The 13,052-nt window shown below is 34.9% G+C and overlaps 1 long non-coding RNA gene across 1 annotated transcript; it reads right to left on the minus strand.

The window, feature by feature from the left end:
• Nucleotides 1-4,083: 4,083 nt before the first annotated feature.
• Nucleotides 4,084-6,324, minus strand: LOC125769354 (uncharacterized). Its single transcript, XR_007419052.1, has 3 exons — nucleotides 6,265-6,324; nucleotides 5,362-5,886; nucleotides 4,084-4,983 (listed from the first exon to the last, which is right to left on the minus strand). It is a non-coding gene; the product is annotated as an uncharacterized LOC125769354 (long non-coding RNA).
• Nucleotides 6,325-13,052: the final 6,728 nt, after the last annotated feature.

Consider the following 13,052-nt stretch of genomic DNA (forward strand, 5'->3'; position numbering starts at 1 on the left):
CTACAAGTGGCAGGACTGCCAGAAAGCACGTGCAGCAAACGTAATAACCGGCACCGGAGAGATGCTGGGCGCAGGCGCATGTTTATGTTTTGACTGGTCCCTTGAACCTGAACCTCAGAGGGAAACAAACACAAGGCAACTTTTCCCTTCCCATCGCTCAACACTCCCCCCTCCCCCAATAGGGGTTTCCCACACACTCTGCTAGGACCAAAGTCCTTCCTATCTCGCAGGTTCTGTTATCTGTGAGCTAACAGTTTTCCGACGAAAAGTGAGCAAGAAAAACGTCTCTGTGTGGCGCACAGCAAAGATTATGGGTTATGTTTAACATCCAGAATATTGCGATAAAAGCGCGGACGCCCAGTAGCAGACAGTAGCGCACCGGAAGTAATGTGATTTACTTTTATGACACGTACGCATCTTATCATATGCCTAAATGGGCTATTTTGTCATTTTTATCGTAATTTGACGAGGGTTTCGGAAGGTGCTGGAGATGGAAAAAATGGAATCTACCAGCTTGCTTGTCGTACACATATGGTCATTTGGAAGGAGACGGGAGGGCCCGCGAGGAGAGGGGACGTTTTGTGGACGATTTGAAGCATTCGCTATCCCTCAAAAGCTGTTCCATTCGATTAGCATGAGGATGCATCGAAAACGTTCTTATGGGCAGCACTTGGCAACGGTGAAAAATTTATGATCCATCGTTAAAATGATCGACAAGCTTAAAGTGCTCTTTCTAGGGGGAAGAGACGTGCCTTTCCTGTTGCTTGTTTGGATGGTTGTTTGGCTATACGAAGTATACTGTAGGAAATTTTACAAATTATTATTTGTTTTGTGCTTGTTTCTTTACTGGAAAGAATTCTTTGTTTTATCATATTTTTTCGAAAACATGTTTGCTAGAAAGTAAACGAGAAATAATAATATCCTTCTTCTTACCCCGTCACTAAACGCTTAGCAATTGTAGCGTTTGCGAGCGCGATGTAGAAATTTTTTGCAAAAATTTTGAGAATATTGTAAAGTTTGAAAAAACCGAGTTCTTTTTTATTTTTGAAAGTACGTACGTGTTGTAAATAATTATCGTGAATGTAAATACTCGTTTTAAAACAGAAGACTGGCTGTTATTTCGAAGAAAAATCTCATTTCGTGGATATTTCCCAAAAAAAATTTCCTAAACGTTAGCCTTTTTTTGAGTAATTTAAAAAAAATTATAAATTGATTTATTTTAATGCGAGTTGGTAGAAATTAGTTTCTTTTAACTCAAATAATACTTTAAATAAAAAGAAAAGAATAAAAAACAAGAAAAAAATAAAAAAAATCTAAAAATTTTAAAATTTCCTAAGACTTTAGCCTTAGCTATTTTTGGAAATTTAGAAAAAAAATTAAAATTGATTTAATTTAATGCCAATTGTTTGAAATAAGTTTCTTTTCACTCAAATAATGTTTTAAACAAAAGAAAAGAAAGAAAAATTATAAAAAAATTAAAAAAAATTAAAATTTTTAAAATTTCATACGGCTCATTTTTGCACAAATTTTTGCCTATAACTCGGTTGGTATCCAACGGATCGCCAATCTTTAACCTGTGGTCGATAGATGGCATCAATAGCTACATTTTCTTCTTGAACGGCCATGCCCTCAGATGTCTGTGCCAGAAGTTATTCGAGGAACCAAGTTCATTACCCTGTTTGAGAAAATATAAAATGTTCCTCATTTTTCTGCAATTCAGCAAAATTTTTAAATGTGATATATTTTATTGCGAGTTTGTTGCAATAAGTTTCTTTTCACTCAAATAATGCTTTAAATTAAAAAAAGAATAAAAAAATCAGAAAAAAATTTCAAAAAAAATTTCCACTCGAAAATTTCATAAGGGGTACCCCTTGCCATTTTTTTGAGAAATTTAGCAAAATTTAAAAATTTGTTTTATTTGAATGCGAAATTGTTGCAATTAGTTCCTTTTCACTCAAACAATGCTTTAAATTAAAAAAAGGTAAAAAATAATGAAAAAAATTGAAAAAATCTATAAATTTGTCAATCCACTAAGGCTCATTTTCGCACCAAGTTTTGCCTATAACTCGGTCGGTATCTAACGGATCTCCAATCTTTGCCTGTGGTCGATAGATGGCACCAATGGCTACCTTTTCTTCGTAGACGGCCATGCCCTCAGATGTCTGTGCCAGAAGTTATGCGAGGAACCAAGTTCCTTACCCTGTTTGAGAAAATGTAAAATGTTCCTCATTTTTGCACCAAGTTTTGCCTATAACTCGGTCGGTATCTAACGGATCTCCAATCTTTGCCTGTGGTCGATAGATGGCACCAATGGCTACATTTTCTTCTTGGACGGCCATGCCCTCAGATGTCTGTGCCAGAAGTTATGCGAGGAACCAAGTTCCTTACCCTGTTTGAAAAAATGTAAAATTTTCCTCATTTTTGCACCAAATTTTGCCTATAACTCGGTCGGTATCTAACGGATCTCCAATCTTTGCCTGGGGTCGATAGATGGCATCAATGGCTACATTTTCTTCTTGGACGGCCATGCCCTCAGATGTCTGTGCCAGAAGTTATTCGAGGAACCAAGTTCACTACCCTGTTTGAGGAAATGTAAAATGTTCCTCATTTTTCTGCAATTCAGCAAAATTTTTAAATGTGATATATTTTATTGCGAGTTTGTTGCAATAAGTTTCTTTTCACTCAAATAATGCTTTAAATTAAAAAAAGAATAAAAAATCAGAAAAAAATTTCAAAAAAATTTTCCACTCGAAAATTTCATAAAGGGTATCCCTTGCCATTTTTTTGAGAAATTTAGCAAAATTTAAAAATTTGTTTTATTTTAATGCGAAATTGTTGCAATTAGTTCCTTTTCACTCAAACAATGCTTTAAATTAAAAAAAGGTAAAAAATAATGAAAAAAATTGAAAAAATCTATAAATTTGTCAATCCACTAAGGCTCATTTTCGCACCAAGTTTTGCCTATAGCTCGGTCGGTATCTAACGGATCGCCAATCTTTGCCTGTGGTCGATAGATGGCACCAATGGCTACATTTTCTTCGTGGACGGCCATGCCCTCAGATGTCTGTGCCAGAAGTTATGCGAGGAACCAAGTTCCTTACCCTGTTTGAGAAAATGTAAAATTTTCCTCATTTTTGCACCAAGTTTTGCCTATAACTCGGTCGGTATCTAACGGATCTCCAATCTTTGCCTATGGTCGATAGATGGCATCAATGGCTACATTTTCTTCTTGGACGGCCATGCCCTCAGATGTCTGTGCCAGAAGTTATGCGAGGAACCAAGTTCCTTACCCTGTTTGAGAAAATGTAAAATGTTCCTCATTTTTCTGCAATTCAGCAAAATTTTTAAATGTGATATATTTTATTGCGAGTTTGTTGCAATAAGTTTCTTTTCACTCAAATAATGCTTTAAATTAAAAAAAGAATAAAAAATCAGAAAAAAATTTCAAAAAAATTTTCCACTCGAAAATTTCATAAGGGGTACCCCTTGCCATTTTTTTGAGAAATTTAGCAAAATTTAAAAATTTGTTTTATTTAAATGCGAAATTGTTGCAATTAGTTCCTTTTCACTCAAACAATGCTTTACATTAAAAAAAGGTGAAAAATAATGAAAAAAATTGAAAAAATCTATAAATTTGTCAATCCACTAAGGCCCATTTTCGCACCAAGTTTTGCCTATAACTCGGTCGGTATCTAACGGATCTTAAATCTTTGCCTGTGGTCGATAGATGGCACCAATGGCTACCTTTTCTTCGTAGACGGCCATGCCCTCAGATGTCTGTGCCAGAAGTTATGCGAGGAACCAAGTTCCTTACCCTGTTTGAGAAAATGTAAAATGTTCCTCATTTTTCTGCAATTCAGCAAAATTTTTAAATGTGATATATTTTATTGCGAGTTTGTTGCAATAAGTTTCTTTTCACTCAAATAATGCTTTAAATTAAAAAAAGAATAAAAAATCAGAAAAAAATTTCAAAAAAATTTTCCACTCGAAAATTTCATAAGGGGTACCCCTTGCCATTTTTTTTGCGAAATTTAGCAAAATTTAAAAATTTGTTTTATTTGAATGCGAGTTTGTTACAATTAGTTCCTTTTCACTCAAACAATGCTTTAAATTAAAAAAAGGTAAAAAATAATGAAAAAAATTGAAAAAATCTATAAATTTGTCAATCCACTAAGGCCCATTTTCGCACCAAGTTTTGCCTATAACTCGGTCGGTATCTAACGGATCTCCAATCTTTGCCTGTGGTCGATAGATGGCACCAATGGCTACCTTTTCTTCGTAGACGGCCATGCCCTCAGATGTCTGTGCCAGAAGTTATGCGAGGAACCAAGTTCCTTACCCTGTTTGAGAAAATGTAAAATTTTCCTCATTTTTGCACCAAGTTTTGCCTATAACTCGGTCGGTATCTAACGGATCTCCAATTTTTGCCTGTGGTCGATAGATGGCATCAATGGCTACATTTTCTTCTTGGACGGCCATGCCCTCAGATGTCTGTGCCAGAAGTTATGCGAGGAACCAAGTTCCTTACCCTGTTTGAGAAAATGTAAAATGTTCCTCATTTTTCTGCAATTCAGCAAAATTTTTAAATGTGATATATTTTATTGCGAGTTTGTTGCAATAAGTTTCTTTTCACTCAAATAATGCTTTAAATTAAAAAAAGAATAAAAAATCAGAAAAAAATTTCAAAAAAATTTTCCACTCGAAAATTTCATAAGGGGTACCCCTTGCCATTTTTTTGCGAAATTTAGCAAAATTTAAAAATTTGTTTTATTTGAATGCGAGTTTGTTGCAATTAGTTCCTTTTCACTCAAACAATGCTTTAAATTAAAAAAAAGGTAAAAAATAATGAAAAAAATTGAAAAAATCTATAAATTTGTCAATCCACTAAGGCCCATTTTCGCACCAAGTTTTGCCTATAACTCGGTCGGTATCTAACGGATCTCCAATCTTTGCCTGTGGTCGATAGATGGCACCAATGGCTACCTTTTCTTCGTAGACGGCCATGCCCTCAGATGTCTGTGCCAGAAGTTATGCGAGGAACCAAGTTCCTTACCCTGTTTGAGAAAATGTAAAATTTTCCTCATTTTTGCACCAAGTTTTGCCTATAACTCGGTCGGTATATAACGGATCTCCAATTTTTGCCTGTGGTCGATAGATGGCATCAATGGCTACATTTTCTTCTTGGACGGCCATGCCCTCAGATGTCTGTGCCAGAAGTTATGCGAGGAACCAAGTTCCTTACCCTGTTTGAGAAAATGTAAAATGTTCCTCGTTTTTGCACCAAATTTAGCCTATAACTCGGTCGGTAACTAACGGATCTCCAATCTTTGCCTATGGTCGATAGATGGCATCAATGGCTACATTTTCTTCTTGGACGGCCATGCCCTCAGATGTCTGTGCCAGAAGTTATTCGAGGAACCAAGTTCCTTACCCTGTTTGAGAAAATGTAAAATGTTCCTCATTTTTCTGCAATTCAGCAAAATTTTTAAATGTGATATATTTTATTGCGAGTATGTTGCAATAAGTTTCTTTTCACTCAAATAATGCTTTAAATTAAAAAAAGAATAAAAAATCAGAAAAAAATTTCAAAAAAATTTTCCACTCGAAAATTTCATAAGGGGTACCCCTTGCCATTTTTTTGAGAAATTTAGCAAAATTTAAAAATTTGTTTTATTTTAATGCGAAATTGTTGCAATTAGTTCCTTTTCACTCAAACAATGCTTTAAATTAAAAAAAAGGTAAAAAATAATGAAAAAAATTGAAAAAATCTATAAATTTGTCAATCCACTAAGGCCCATTTTCGCACCAAGTTTTGCCTATAACTCGGTCGGTATCTAACGGATCTCCAATCTTTGCCTGTGGTCGATAGATGGCACCAATGGCTACCTTTTCTTCGTAGACGGCCATGCCCTCAGATGTCTGTGCCAGAAGTTATGCGAGGAACCAAGTTCCTTACCCTGTTTGAGAAAATGTAAAATTTTCCTCATTTTTGCACCAAGTTTTGCCTATAACTCGGTCGGTATCTAACGGATCTCCAATTTTTGCCTGTGGTCGACAGATGGCATCAATGGCTACATTTTCTTCTTGGACGGCCATGCCCTCAGATGTCTGTGCCAGAAGTTATGCGAGGAACCAAGTTCCTTACCCTGTTTGAGAAAATGTAAAATGTTCCTCGTTTTTGCACCAAATTTAGCCTATAACTCGGTCGGTATCTAACGGATCTCCAATCTTTGCCTATGGTCGATAGATGGCATCAATGGCTACATTTTCTTCTTGGACGGCCATGCCCTCAGATGTCTGTGCCAGAAGTTATTCGAGGAACCAAGTTCCTTACCCTGTTTGAGAAAATGTAAAATGTTCCTCATTTTTCTGCAATTCAGCAAAATTTTTAAATGTGATATATTTTATTGCGAGTTTGTTGCAATAAGTTTCTTTTCACTCAAATAATGCTTTAAATTAAAAAAAGATTAAAAAATCAGAAAAAAATTTCAAAAAAATTTTCCACTCGAAAATTTCATAAGGGGTACCCCTTGCCATTTTTTGCGAAATTTAGCAAAATTTAAAAATTTGTTTTATTTTAATGCGAAATTGTTGCAATTAGTTCCTTTTCATTCAAACAATGCTTTAAATTAAAAAAAGGTAAAAAATAATGAAAAAAATTGAAAAAATCTATAAATTTGTCAATCCACTAAGGCCCATTTTCGCACCAAGTTTTGCCTATAACTCGGTCGGTATCTAACGGATCTCCAATCTTTGCCTATGGTCGATAGATGGCATCAATAGCTACATTTTCTTCTTGAACGGCCATGCCCTCAGATGTCTGTGCCAGAAGTTATGCGAGGAACCAAGTTCCTTACCCTGTTTGAGAAAATGTAAAATGTTCCTCATTTTTCTGCAATTCAGCAAAATTTTTAAATGTGATATATTTTATTGCGAGTTTGTTGCAATAAGTTTCTTTTCACTCAAATAATGCTTTAAATTAAAAAAAGAATAAAAAATCAGAAAAAAATTTCAAAAAAATTTTCCACTCGAAAATTTCATAAGGGGTACCCCTTGCCATTTTTTTGCGAAATTTAGCAAAATTTAAAAATTTGTTTTATTTTAATGCGAAATTGTTGCAATTAGTTCCTTTTCACTCAAACAATGCTTTAAATTAAAAAAAGGTAAAAAATAATGAAAAAAATTGAAAAAATCTATAAATTTGTCAATCCACTAAGGCCCATTTTCGCACCAAGTTTTGCCTATAACTCGGTCGGTATCTAACGGATCTCCAATCTTTGCCTGTGGTCGATAGATGGCACCAATGGCTACATTTTCTTCGTGGACGGCCATGCCCTCAGATGTCTGTGCCAGAAGTTATGCGAGGAACCAAGTTCCTTACCCTGTTTGAGAAAATGTAAAATGTTCCTCATTTTTGCACCAAGTTTTGCCTATAACTCGGTCGGTATCTAACGGATCTCCAATCTTTGCCTGTGGTCGATAGATGGCATCAATGGCTACATTTTCTTCTTGGACGGCCATGCCCTCAGATGTCTGTGCCAGAAGTTATGCGAGGAACCAAGTTCCTTACCCTGTTTGAGAAAATGTAAAATGTTCCTCATTTTTCTGCAATTCAGCAAAATTTTTAAATGTGATATATTTTATTGCGAGTTTGTTGCAATAAGTTTCTTTTCACTCAAATAATGCTTTAAATTAAAAAAAGAATAAAAAATCAGAAAAAAATTTCAAAAAAATTTTCCACTCGAAAATTTCATAAGGGGTACCCCTTGCCATTTTTTTGAGAAATTTAGCAAAATTTAAAAATTTGTTTTATTTTAATGCGAAATTGTTGCAATTAGTTCCTTTTCACTCAAACAATGCTTTAAATTTAAAAAAGGTAAAAAATAATGAAAAAAATTGAAAAAATCTATAAATTTGCCAATCCACTAAGGCCCATTTTCGCACCAAGTTTTGCCTATAACTCGGTCGGTATCTAACGGATCTCCAATCTTTGCCTGTGGTCGATAGATGGCATCAATGGCTACATTTTCTTCTTGAACGGCCATGCCCTCAGATGTCTGTGCCAGAAGTTATGCGAGGAACCAAGTTCCTTACTCTGTTTGAGAAAATGTAAAATGTTCCTCATTTTTCTGCAATTCAGCAAAATTTTTAAATGTGATATATTTTATTGCGAGTTTGTTGCAATAAGTTTCTTTTCACTCAAATAATGCTTTAAATTAAAAAAAGAATAAAAAATCAGAAAAAAATTTCAAAAAAAATTTCCACTCGAAAATTTCATAAGGGGTACCCCTTGCCATTTTTTTGAGAAATTTAGCAATATTTAAAAATTTGTTTTATTTTAATGCGAAATTGTTGCAATTAGTTCCTTTTCACTCAAACAATGCTTTAAATTAAAAAAAGGTAAAAAATAATGAAAAAAATTGAAAAAATCTATAAATTTGTCAATCCACTAAGGCCCATTTTCGCACCAAGTTTTGCCTATAACTCGGTCGGTATCTAACGGATCTCCAATCTTTGCCTGTGGTCGATAGATGGCACCAATGGCTACCTTTTCTTCGTAGACGGCCATGCCCTCAGATGTCTGTGCCAGAAGTTATGCGAGGAACCAAGTTCCTTACCCTGTTTGAGAAAATGTAAAATGTTCCTCATTTTTGCACCAAGTTTTGCCTATAACTCGGTCGGTATCTAACGGATCTCCAATCTTTGCCTGTGGTCGATAGATGGCATCAATGGCTACATTTTCTTCTTGGACGGCCATGCCCTCAGATGTCTGTGCCAGAAGTTATGCGAGGAACCAAGTTCCTTACCCTGTTTGAGAAAATGTAAAATGTTCCTCATTTTTCTGCAATTCAGCAAAATTTTTAAATGTGATATATTTTATTGCGAGTTTGTTGCAATAAGTTTCTTTTCACTCAAATAATGCTTTAAATTAAAAAAAGAATAAAAAATCAGAAAAAAATTTCAAAAAAATTTTCCACTCGAAAATTTCATAAGGGGTACCCCTTGCCATTTTTTTGAGAAATTTAGCAAAATTTAAAAATTTGTTTTATTTTAATGCGAAGTTGTTGCAATTAGTTCCTTTTCACTCAAACAATGCTTTAAATTAAAAAAAGGTAAAAAATAATGAAAACAATTGAAAAAATCTATAAATTTGTCAATCCACTAAGGCCCATTTTCGCACCAAGTTTTGCCTATAACTCGGTCGGTATCTAACGGATCTCCAATCTTTGCCTGTGGTCGATAGATGGCACCAATGGCTACATTTTCTTCGTGGACGGCCATGCCCTCAGATGTCTGTGCCAGAAGTTATGCGTGGAACCAAGTTCCTTACCCTGTTTGAGAAAATGTAAAATGTTCCTCATTTTTGCACCAAGTTTTGCCTATAACTCGGTCGGTATCTAACGGATCTCTAATCTTTGCCTATGGTCGATAGATGGCATCAATGGCTACATTTTCTTCTTGGACGGCCATGCCCTCAGATGTCTGTGCCAGAAGTTATGCGAGGAACCAAGTTCCTTACTCTGTTTGAGAAAATGTAAAATGTTCCTCATTTTTGCACCAAGTTTTGCCTATAACTCGGTCGGTATCTAACGGATCTCCAATCTTTGCCTGTGGTCGATAGATGGCATCAATGGCTACATTTTCTTCTTGGACGGCCATGCCCTCAGATGTCTGTGCCAGAAGTTATGCGAGGAACCAAGTTCCTTACCCTGTTTGAGAAAATGTAAAATGTTCCTCATTTTTGCACCAAATTTAGCCTATAACTCGGTCGGTATCTAACGGATCTCTAATCTTTGCCTATGGTCGATAGATGGCATCAATGGCTACATTTTCTTCTTGGACGGCCATGCCCTCAGATGTCTGTGCCAGAAGTTATGCGAGGAACCAAGTTCCTTACCCTGTTTGAGAAAATGTAAAATGTTCCTCATTTTTCTGCAATTCAGCAAAATTTTTAAATGTGATATATTTTATTGCGAGTTTGTTGCAATAAGTTTCTTTTCACTCAAATAATGCTTTAAATTAAAAAAGAATAAAAAATCAGAAAAAAAATTCAAAAAAATTTTCCACTCGAAAATTTCATAAGGGGTACCCCTTGCCATTTTTTTGCGAAATTTAGCAAAATTTAAAAATTTGTTTTATTTTAATGCGAAATTGTTGCAATTAGTTCCTTTTCACTCAAACAATGCTTTAAATTAAAAAAAGGTAAAAAATAATGAAAAAAATTGAAAAAATCTATAAATTTGTCAATCCACTAAGGCCCATTTTCGCACCAAGTTTTGCCTATAACTCGGTCGGTATCTAACGGATCTCCAATCTTTGCCTGTGGTCGATAGATGGCATCAATGGCTACATTTTCTTCGTGGACGGCCATGCCCTCAGATGTCTGTGCCAGAAGTTATGCGAGGAACCAAGTTCCTTACCCTGTTTGAGAAAATGTAAAATTTTCCTCATTTTTGCACCAAGTTTTGCCTATAACTCGGTCGGTATCTAACGGATCTCTAATCTTTGCCTATGGTCGATAGATGGCATCAATGGCTACATTTTCTTCTTGGACGGCCATGCCCTCAGATGTCTGTGCCAGAAGTTATGCGAGGAACCAAGTTCCTTACCCTGTTTGAGAAAATGTAAAATGTTCCTCATTTTTCTGCAATTCAGCAAAATTTTTAAATGTGATATATTTTATTGTGAGTTTGTTGCAATAAGTTTCTTTTCACTCAAATAATGCTTTAAATTAAAAAAAGAATAAAAAATCAGAAAAAAATTTCAAAAAAATTTTCCACTCGAAAATTTCATAAGGGGTACCCCTTGCCATTTTTTTGCGAAATTTAGCAAAATTTAAAAATTTGTTTTATTTTAATGCGAAATTGTTGCAATTAGTTCCTTTTCACTCAAACAATGCTTTAAATTAAAAAAAGGTAAAAAATAATGAAAAAAATTGAAAAAATCTATAAATTTGTCAATCCACTAAGGCCCATTTTCGCACCAAGTTTTGCCTATAACTCGGTCGGTATCTAACGGATCTCCAATCTTTGCCTGTGGTCGATAGATGGCACCAATGGCTACCTTTTCTTCGTAGACGGCCATGCCCTCAGATGTCTGTGCCAGAAGTTATGCGAGGAACCAAGTTCCTTACCCTGTTTGAGAAAATGTAAAATGTTCCTCATTTTTGCACCAAGTTTTGCCTATAACTCGGTCGGTATCTAACGGATCTCCAATCTTTGCCTGTGGTCGATAGATGGCATCAATGGCTACATTTTCTTCTTGGACGGCCATGCCCTCAGATGTCTGTGCCAGAAGTTATGCGAGGAACCAAGTTCCTTACCCTGTTTGAGAAAATGTAAAATTTTCCTCATTTTTGCACCAAGTTTTGCCTATAACTCGGTCGGTATCTAACGGATCTCTAATCTTTGCCTATGGTCGATAGATGGCATCAATGGCTACATTTTCTTCTTGGACGGCCATGCCCTCAGATGTCTGTGCCAGAAGTTATGCGAGGAACCAAGTTCCTTACCCTGTTTGAGAAAATGTAAAATGTTGCTCATTTTTCTGCAATTCAGCAAAATTTTTAAATGTGATATATTTTATTGCGAGTTTGTTGCAATAAGTTTCTTTTCACTCAAATAATGCTTTCAATTAAAAAAAGAATAAAAAATCAGAAAAAAATTTCAAAAAAATTTTCCACTCGAAAATTTCATAAGGGGTACCCCTTGCCATTTTTTTGCGAAATTTAGCAAAATTTAAAAATTTGTTTTATTTTAATGCGAAATTGTTGCAATTAGTTCCTTTTCACTCAAACAATGCTTTAAATTAAAAAAAGGTAAAAAATAATGAAAAAAATTGAAAAAATCTATAAATTTGTCAATCCACTAAGGCTCATTTTTGCACCAAGTTTTGCCTATAACTCGGTCGGTATCTAACGGATCTCCAATCTTTGCCTGTGGTCGATAGATGGCACCAATGGCTACATTTTCTTCTTGGACGGCCATGCCCTCAGATGTCTGTGCCAGAAGTTATGCGAGGAACCAAGTTCCTTACCCTGTTTGAGAAAATGTAAAATGTTCCTCATTTTTGCACCAAGTTTTGCCTATAACTCGGTCGGTATCTAACGGATCTCCAATCTTTGCCTGTGGTCGATAGATGGCATCAATGGCTACATTTTCTTCTTGGACGGCCATGCCCTCAGATGTCTGTGCCAGAAGTTATGCGAGGAACCAAGTTCCTTACCCTGTTTGAGAAAATGTAAAATGTTGCTCATTTTTCTGCAATTCAGCAAAATTTTTAAATGTGATATATTTTATTGCGAGTTTGTTGCAATAAGTTTCTTTTCACTCAAATAATGCTTTAAATTAAAAAAAGATTAAAAAATCAGAAAAAAATTTCAAAAAAATTTTCCACTCGAAAATTTCATAAGGGGTACCCCTTGCCATTTTTTTGCGAAATTTAGCAAAATTTAAAAATTTGTTTTATTTTAATGCGAAATTGTTGCAATTAGTTCCTTTTCACTCAAACAATGCTTTAAATTAAAAAAAGGTAAAAAATAATGAAAAAAATTGAAAAAATCTATAAATTTGTCAATCCACTAAGGCCCATTTTCGCACCAAGTTTTGCCTATAACTCGGTCGGTATCTAACGGATCTCCAATATTTGCCTGTGGTCGATAGATGGCACCAATGGCTACCTTTTCTTCGTAGACGGCCATGCCCTCAGATGTCTGTGCCAGAAGTTATGCGAGGAACCAAGTTCCTTACCCTGTTTGAGAAAATGTAAAATTTTCCTCATTTTTAACCAATGTAGCAAAATTTATAAATGTGAGATATTTGAATGCGAATTTGTTGCAATAAGTTTCTTTTCACTCAAATAATGCTTTAAATTAAAAAAAGGATTAAAAAATCAGAAAAAAATTTAAAAATAAATTTCAACTCGAAAATTTCATAAGGGTTACCCCTTACGTTTTTTTTTGAGAAATTTTGCAAAAAAAATAAAATTGATTTATTTTAATGCGAAATTGTTGAAATAAGTTTCTTTTCGCTCAAATAATGCTTTAAATTAAA

The sequence above is a fragment of the Anopheles funestus genome, chromosome 3RL (assembly GCF_943734845.2).
Source record: "Anopheles funestus chromosome 3RL, idAnoFuneDA-416_04, whole genome shotgun sequence".
In the NCBI taxonomy this organism is placed as follows: Eukaryota; Metazoa; Arthropoda; class Insecta; order Diptera; family Culicidae; genus Anopheles; species Anopheles funestus.